Here is a 6,831-nt window from a genome sequence, read left to right on the forward strand (position 1 = left end):
TCCCTGGGAAGGGCCCCGGCGCCCGCGGCGATCAAAGGCGCCGGCCGCGCTGCCCGGCGCTGGGAGCCCCCGGGGGGGTCCCCATGCCGCCCCCCCTCCCCCCGGCCTCCGCTTCCGGAGGGGCTCCACGCCACCCCCTGCCTCAGTTTCCCCTCTCTGGAAGGGCGGCACMGAGCGGGTGCAACCGAGGCCGCGTGGGGCGCGCGGCACCCAAGGGGGGRTCCAGCCCCCGCCACGCTGCAGCGTGTTTTTCTCGGGGCAAAACCCCGAGCTCCTGCCAGCCGAATCGAAGCCACCTGCGGCTCTGCTGTCGGGCACCCCGCGCTCGCGGGGACACGTCGGTGACGTCGCCTCCCCGCGCAGCCGCAGGGACGCCCGGGCTGGCAGCGCCGCCGGCGCAGGGGCACGGGGCAGAGCGGAGAGAGGAGGCAGCCAAACCTGCTGCCGCCTGCCCCGGCTTGTCCCCCGCTGTCGCGGGCCGGGGCCCCCGCGGCCCCCGCGGCGCCGGGGCCGTACCTGGGCCGCGAGTGCTTGCAGTGCAGGTTCACTTTGAAGCTCCTGTCGGCGCCGTYGCCGTCGCTGCGGGGCTGGCGGGGGCCGGAGCCCTGGGCGCGCGGGAACCACTCGGCTGGCGGGCTGGCACCGTTCTCCAGTCCGACGGGCTGGCAGGCGACCGAGCTCCCATCTGCCCGAGGAAGCACAGAGACCCCCCGCGCGTCAGGCGCCGGCACCCCTCCGGCCGGCACGCAGCGGGGCATGGGGCGCCGCGGCCACCCGGGGTGCCACGCTCCCTCCCGCGCCCTTCGCAGGCCTCCCTGGCCGTGCCCTGCTGGAGGGTGCCCGGGCAGGGGGTGGTGTTTGGCAGGGGGCAGGATGCCCCTCTGCCCCCTGCACCCACCCCTGCCTCTCGCCTTGGGATGGCTCTGCCACGTGGCCGCATCAGGGTGCTCCCCTGCCATGCTCCATGCGCGTGTGCGTGTGCATGTGTGTGTGTGCAAGTGCATATATGTGTGCATGTGCGTGTGCATGTGTGTGTGCATGTGCATATGTGTGTGCAACTGCATATATGTGTGCATGTGCGTGTGCGTGTGCATGTGTGTGTGCATGTGCATATGCGTGTGCATATGTGTGTGTGTGTGTGCATATGTGTGTGCATGTGCATGTGTGCGCACGTGCCTGGGGGTCTGTCTGCTCCAGCCTGTGCTCCCCGGTGCCCCCCGTGCCAGCGTGCCACCTCCCCGGCATGCGCGGCACAGGGCGGGCGCGCGGAGGGGTGCGAGGCCGCCGGCCCGGCCAGCACRGTCCGCCCGTGCCTGCGCGTCTGGCTGTTTCTCCCCCACAGGCGTGTGCGAATCTCTGCCTGCTCACTCCCTCCCCCAGCGCGCACGCACACACACACCCGCACGCACACACACACACACCCGCGCGGCGTGATCCAGGCTGTTCCTGGTGTCTGGATTAGCGTGACAACTTATCAACAAGGCAGGCAAGGAGGATTCAAACCTGTCAGTGCGTCCACAGCCCCCTCCCSGTCTCCCCGCGCGGCTCCGGGCTCGGCGCTGGCACGGAGGCGCAGGCACCTCTCCCGCAGCCCGGCGCAGAAGCGCCGCTGCGCTGCCTGCGCGGTGTAGAGTTACACCGAGGGCAATGTGGAGCAGGAAAATATGCGCTAGAAAGACCGGTCTAGTCTCTGATGAAGCTGCTAATGTGCCCGGAGCCGAGAGCGGTTGGAGGGGAGGCAGGCAGGAAGGAAGCAAACAGGAGGCTTTCCAGAAGAGCCGCCGGGAGCCGGTCCCCGCCGCCCAGGCTGCGCGCGGCTCGGCGCGYGGGGCTGCGGGAGCGCGCCCTGCCGCGGGGCCGCTGCGACGGAGGCGCCGGTGCACCGGGCGCGAGGCCCGCGGTGGCACAAGGGTGCCGGGACCCGCAGCAGGCGCGGGAGCAGGCGGCTGCATGGGCAAAGCCCGAGAGGCGCTGGTGCAAAGGGACACGCGTGGGGGGGGACGTGTCACCCAGCTCTGGCAGGGTGGCACATGACGGTTGGTGCCGGTGGCCCCGGACTGCACATCCCTCCGCGCTGCCCCATCCAGCCAGCTCTTACTCCGCGCTGGCCACGTCTCCTGGTGGCCACCTCCCTCGCCCCGGATGGCCACCATCCTGCCTGCCCCGCGCAGGAGGACGGGTCCGCGGCGCGGCGGCCACCCAGCCCGGGCGGCCCCGGCGGGACGCTGGCCACGGTGCCAGCTCCGGCACGGCCGGGATGCTCGCTGCGCCGCCGCGCTCACTTTCACCTCCTCTGCTCAGCCCCAGGCAGCCGCCACATGTTTCGCATTAGGCGCTCCGGACTTCGCCGTTCCCGGGTTGCTAGCCAGGGGTAGGGCCTTTTCTTCCCTTTTTTTTTTTTCCCTTTTTTTTCCTTTTTTTTCCCTTTTTTTTCCCCCCCCCTCGCTGGTTACAAAACACCAGCGGAGACCACACACAAGAGAGCAGGGATGGGGAGAGGGAGAGCGAGCCGGGAGCCGTGGGGCGGGGGGCAGCCGGCGAGGAGGAGGAGGAGGAGGAGGAGGAGGAGGGAGAGCCGAAGGCAGCGGAGGCAGCGGAGGAAGGCGAGCGCGGCGGCGGGGGGGGGGGGATCTGCGGGGGGCGCAGGATTGCGGTCACCTCGGCTCCCTCCCCTTCCTGACCCCCGGAGCCTCGCGAAGATAAGAGCCCCCGAAGAGTGCTGACTCGCCGCGCAGAAATCCAATATCTGCGCCCGCTGCCCGAATCGACTACCTGGGCTCGCGCCTCCCCGCCCGGCCTTAATCCTGCCGCTGAAAAAGCTTTAATTAGTTTAACAGTTCCCCGGCTTCGCYGCGCCGTTGCAGCCCGGCCCCGGCGGCACGCGGCGGCTTTCCAGCCCCGGCTCGCCCTCCCGGTGCCCCCCCCGGCGCCCTCCCCGCAAGGGCTCGCTTGGCACCGACGCGCCCCGCAGGACACGGCCGCGGTTTGGTGCCCGGCTCCGAGGCCACCCAGGCGTTGGGGTGGGGCCGGAGATGCCACCGGGAGAGAGCCGGGCGGCGGGGACCCGGCTGCCACCCAGGCGGGGACGCGCTGCCCCGCTGCTGCCTCCCCCCGCTCCGGGGTCCGGGGCGCCGGGTCCCTAAACGCCCACGCGTGTGTGTCACGGGGGGCTGGGCACCCCTGTCACACGTGTGCTGGCTGCACATGCTGCCACATCTGTCCCTTGAACACGCACGCGCACGCTGGCACGCGCGGCTGGGGGTGTCTCCCCGTTGCACGGGCGCGCGCACGCGTTTGGGGCACCGCGGCAGTGCCACACGCACGCACGGGCGCGCGCACCCACCCGGGGGTGCTGCCTCTCCCTTGCACACGTGTGCACGCACAAAGACGCGTCTGGGGCCCCGTGGAGGTGCCTCTCCCTTGCACACGCAAACGCACACACGTCCGGGGGCACCTTGGAAGTGTCTCCCCCTTGCACACGCATGCCCGGGGGCACTACGGAGGTGCCTCTCCTTTGCACACGCATGCACACGCGTGCCTGGGGGCACCCTGGGGGTGTCTCTCTCCCTTGCACACGCGTGCCTGGGGGCACTACGGAGGTGCCTCTCCTTTGCACACGCATGCACACGCGTGCCTGGTGCACCGTGGCGGTGTCTCTCCCTTGCACACGCGTGCCTGGGGGCACCCTGGGGGTGTCTCTCTCCCTTGCACACACATCCCTGGTGCACCATGGTGGTGCCTGCCTTGCACACGCATGCCTGGGGGCACCGTGGGGGTGGCCCTCCCTCGCACGCGCGCACCCCCACGCCTCTGCCGTCCCCTCTGCGCCCCATCTCTCTCATGCTCTCGCCCCCCCCCCGCCCTCCCGCCGTTCCCCGCGGAGCCCGTCCCGGGCCTGCTGACACCAACGGAAAATCCCCTCCAGTGACAGCTTCCTGGCAGGAGCTTTCCAAGGGTTTCCGTGCTCCCCGGCCAGCCCCCCGGGGCCAGCTCCTCCCTGCGCTGCGCGGGGGGCCGGGCTGGCAGACCCCCCCGGCCTCCCTGCCCCACCGCCCGGCCCCCTCCCTCGCCCCCCCCAGCACCTGGCCCCGCGCCATCCCCGCCACCCCCCACCCAGGTGCTCCCTGCCGGGGCGCGGGAACAGGGCCGGGGTAGGAGCCGCGTGTGCGGCACGGCCCCCCCACAGCAGGTCCCTGTCCCCAGGAGCTCAGTGTGGCCCCCGCGGTCCCTGGGGTCACCCCACGGTGCCCACGGGGAGCCCGAGGGGACGGCACGGCGGCCGAGCCCAGTGTGGTCAGGCGGGACCCCAACCTGGTCCCCAACCTGCTCTCCAACCCTGCCATCAACTCTGTCCCCGACCTGGTCCCCAATCTGGTCTCCAACCCTGCCATCAACTCTGTCCCTGACTTGGTCCCCGACCTGGTCCCCAAGCCAGTCCCCAGCCTGGTTCCCAAGCCAGTCCCCAATCCAGTCCCTAACCCTGTCCTCAACCTGGTCCCCAGCCTGGTCCCCAACCCAGTCCCCAAGGCTGTCCCCAAGCCGGTCCCCCACCCAGGCTCGCTGGTGGGGTCCGGAGGAGCGGGGCAGAGGCAGGGGTTGAGACGGAGCGACCCGAGCGTTATCCTGGGAAAATCCAGCCTTCGCCAACCCCCGTGAACCAGGCGCTGGGTTATAGCACAGGACGAAGCGGGGGCGGTGTGGCCCCGGGGGTGCTCGGTCCCGCAGCCCGGCCAGGATGTGGGTGACGGACCCCCGGCTCCCGCCCGCCCTGAGCCCGCGGAGCTCGTCACACGCGTGGAACAAGCGGGCGGCCCAGCAAAGGCCGCGTTTGGACGTTCTTGAGCACCTTCAACATCGATCACCTTCCTCGCTCCGCACAGGGCCCCGTTCGCCACTGGCTCCCGCCACGGACCCACCTGGCCCCGGCTCCCTCCTCTTCCTCCTGGCAGCTCTTCATCCCCTCTCCGTGCCCAGCGTGCTGTCCCCGCGTCCCCCCACCTGCAGCCGAGCCTCAGCCCGGAGCCTTGGTGTCCACCTCCCTTTGCTTCGGCTGCAAGGCGCTTCGCCCCCGTCTCTGCCCCCCTTGGCTCTGCCCCAGCCCAGGGGCTGCCTCGGTGCCGGTCCCTGTCCCCCTGCCACCGCTGCAGCCGTCCCACCGGGCGCACGGGCAACACCGAGCACTTGGATGCAGCAAGGCTTTGGGACCAGGGTAAGAGCCCCGGACGCCCGGGGGTGAGGGCACGAGGGTACCAGGGCTTTGGGGGTGCTTCCAGGCAGCTTTGACCCTTTTTTTGGTTGGTGCCCTGCTCCCGTCGCTGTTCCAACCCATCCGTCGTCGCCTCTCGCCAGTGCCTCGCTCCCTTTGCCRCGTCCGTAATTAGGAGACAGACCAGATGGTGCGGGCGTTTCATCTTAGCTAACGGGTCYAGCCGAGCTGCTCAGCTGCCGGTTCCCGTTGAGGGCCCTAGGTCACCCGAGCAGAGATTTTTTTGGGTCCTCCCCAAGCAAGGACCTGGCGGGGGGACACGTCCCCCAACACGGTGCCGGGACCTGGTCCCGCTCCGGTTGGGAAATGGCACCTTTGGGAAGGGCCTGGCCTGCATGTGGGGCGGACACATCTGGCAGATGTGGCCTGGAGGGAGGGCTGGTGATGGGAGACCCCTCTCCAAGGGTGGGGAGCAGCCCCGGGTGCCACGTCCCTGGGGCGGGCACCTGGCCTGGCGCCGTGGGGGCTGGTGCCCGGATGCTGGGAGCGACGAGCACCGGGTACCTGCAGGTCTTGGCCTCAGCCCTGGCCACACACCTCTGCAGCGAGGCGCTGCTGGAAACTCATCTCCAAAACGTCTCTGAAATCCCCGCTGGCCCGGAGGGAAGGACCGCGGGGATGTCCGTGCCTCCCGACCCATGCTGCCGGGATGACGCGGAGCCAGGACACAGCCCTCCTCTTGGGCCTGGTCCCAAGCGTGCCGTGGGCGTCAGGGCGCTGGCCTTGCTGTCCTGCGCCAGCTACGAGCTGCGGTCAGCGGCACCCTCCAACCCTGGCGGGCCTAGAGCCAACGGGGCCCTTGGTGGGCTCAGCCTGCAGCCCCGCGAGGTGCCACGGTGCCCTCGGGGGCAGCCAGCCCCCACTCCCACCGCTGCGAGAAACCGTCTCCCCATGCAAGAAACCATCTTCCTCTGCAAGGACCATTTCTGCCTGCAAAAAGACATTTCCCCTGCAAGAAAACATCTCCTACCGCAAGAACCATCTTCCCCTGCAAGAAAACATCTCCCCTGCAAGAACTATCTCGCACTGCAGAAAACCATCTCCCACTGCAAGGATTATCTCCTCTGCAAGAAAACATCTCCTACTGCAGGAACCCTCTACTGTGCAAGAACCATCTCCCCTGCAAGAACCACCTCCCACAGCAAGAAACCATCTCCCCTGCAGGAAGCCATCTCCCCCTCCAAGAAACCATCTCCCACTGCAAGAACCACCTCCCACTGCATGAAACCATCTCCCCGGCAAGGACCATCTCCCCGGCAAGGACCATCTCCCCTGTGTTGCAGGCTTGGGGGGCAGCAGCTGCCCCGGGGGCCCGGAGGGAGGGGGATGCTCCTCTGCCAGATCCTTCCCGGCCCCAGCGGAGGCAGCTAGGGGGGACGCAGCCCCCCTCTCCCCCCCCCGGCCCTTTGCCAACACCCTGCCTGGCCCCGCGAGGGGTCTCCGGCCCTGGCGGCGGGGCCGGGGCTGGGGGGCCGGGGAGGTGGGGCTGTGAAATCGGGCGACAGATGGACTGCAGAGACAGTGGCACCTCGGCCGGCTGGAGCGCCGAGCCGCAGCTCGGAGCT

General features: G+C 69.9%; 1 protein-coding gene across 1 annotated transcript in view; it reads right to left on the reverse strand.

Annotated features, from left to right (window-relative positions):
• The window catches only part of AHDC1 (AT-hook DNA binding motif containing 1), a 7,907-nt gene extending 7,378 nt beyond the window's left edge, over positions 1–529 (reverse strand). The window contains exon 1 of the mRNA XM_026076397.1: positions 517–529. The gene's annotated coding sequence lies outside the window, so the exon portion shown is untranslated. The remainder of the gene's footprint in view (positions 1–516) is intronic.
• Positions 530–6,831: the final 6,302 nt, after the last annotated feature.

This window comes from Apteryx rowi, unplaced genomic scaffold (genome assembly GCF_003343035.1).
Source record: "Apteryx rowi isolate R43461 unplaced genomic scaffold, aptRow1 scaffold_43, whole genome shotgun sequence".
NCBI classification, from domain to species: Eukaryota; Metazoa; Chordata; class Aves; order Apterygiformes; family Apterygidae; genus Apteryx; species Apteryx rowi.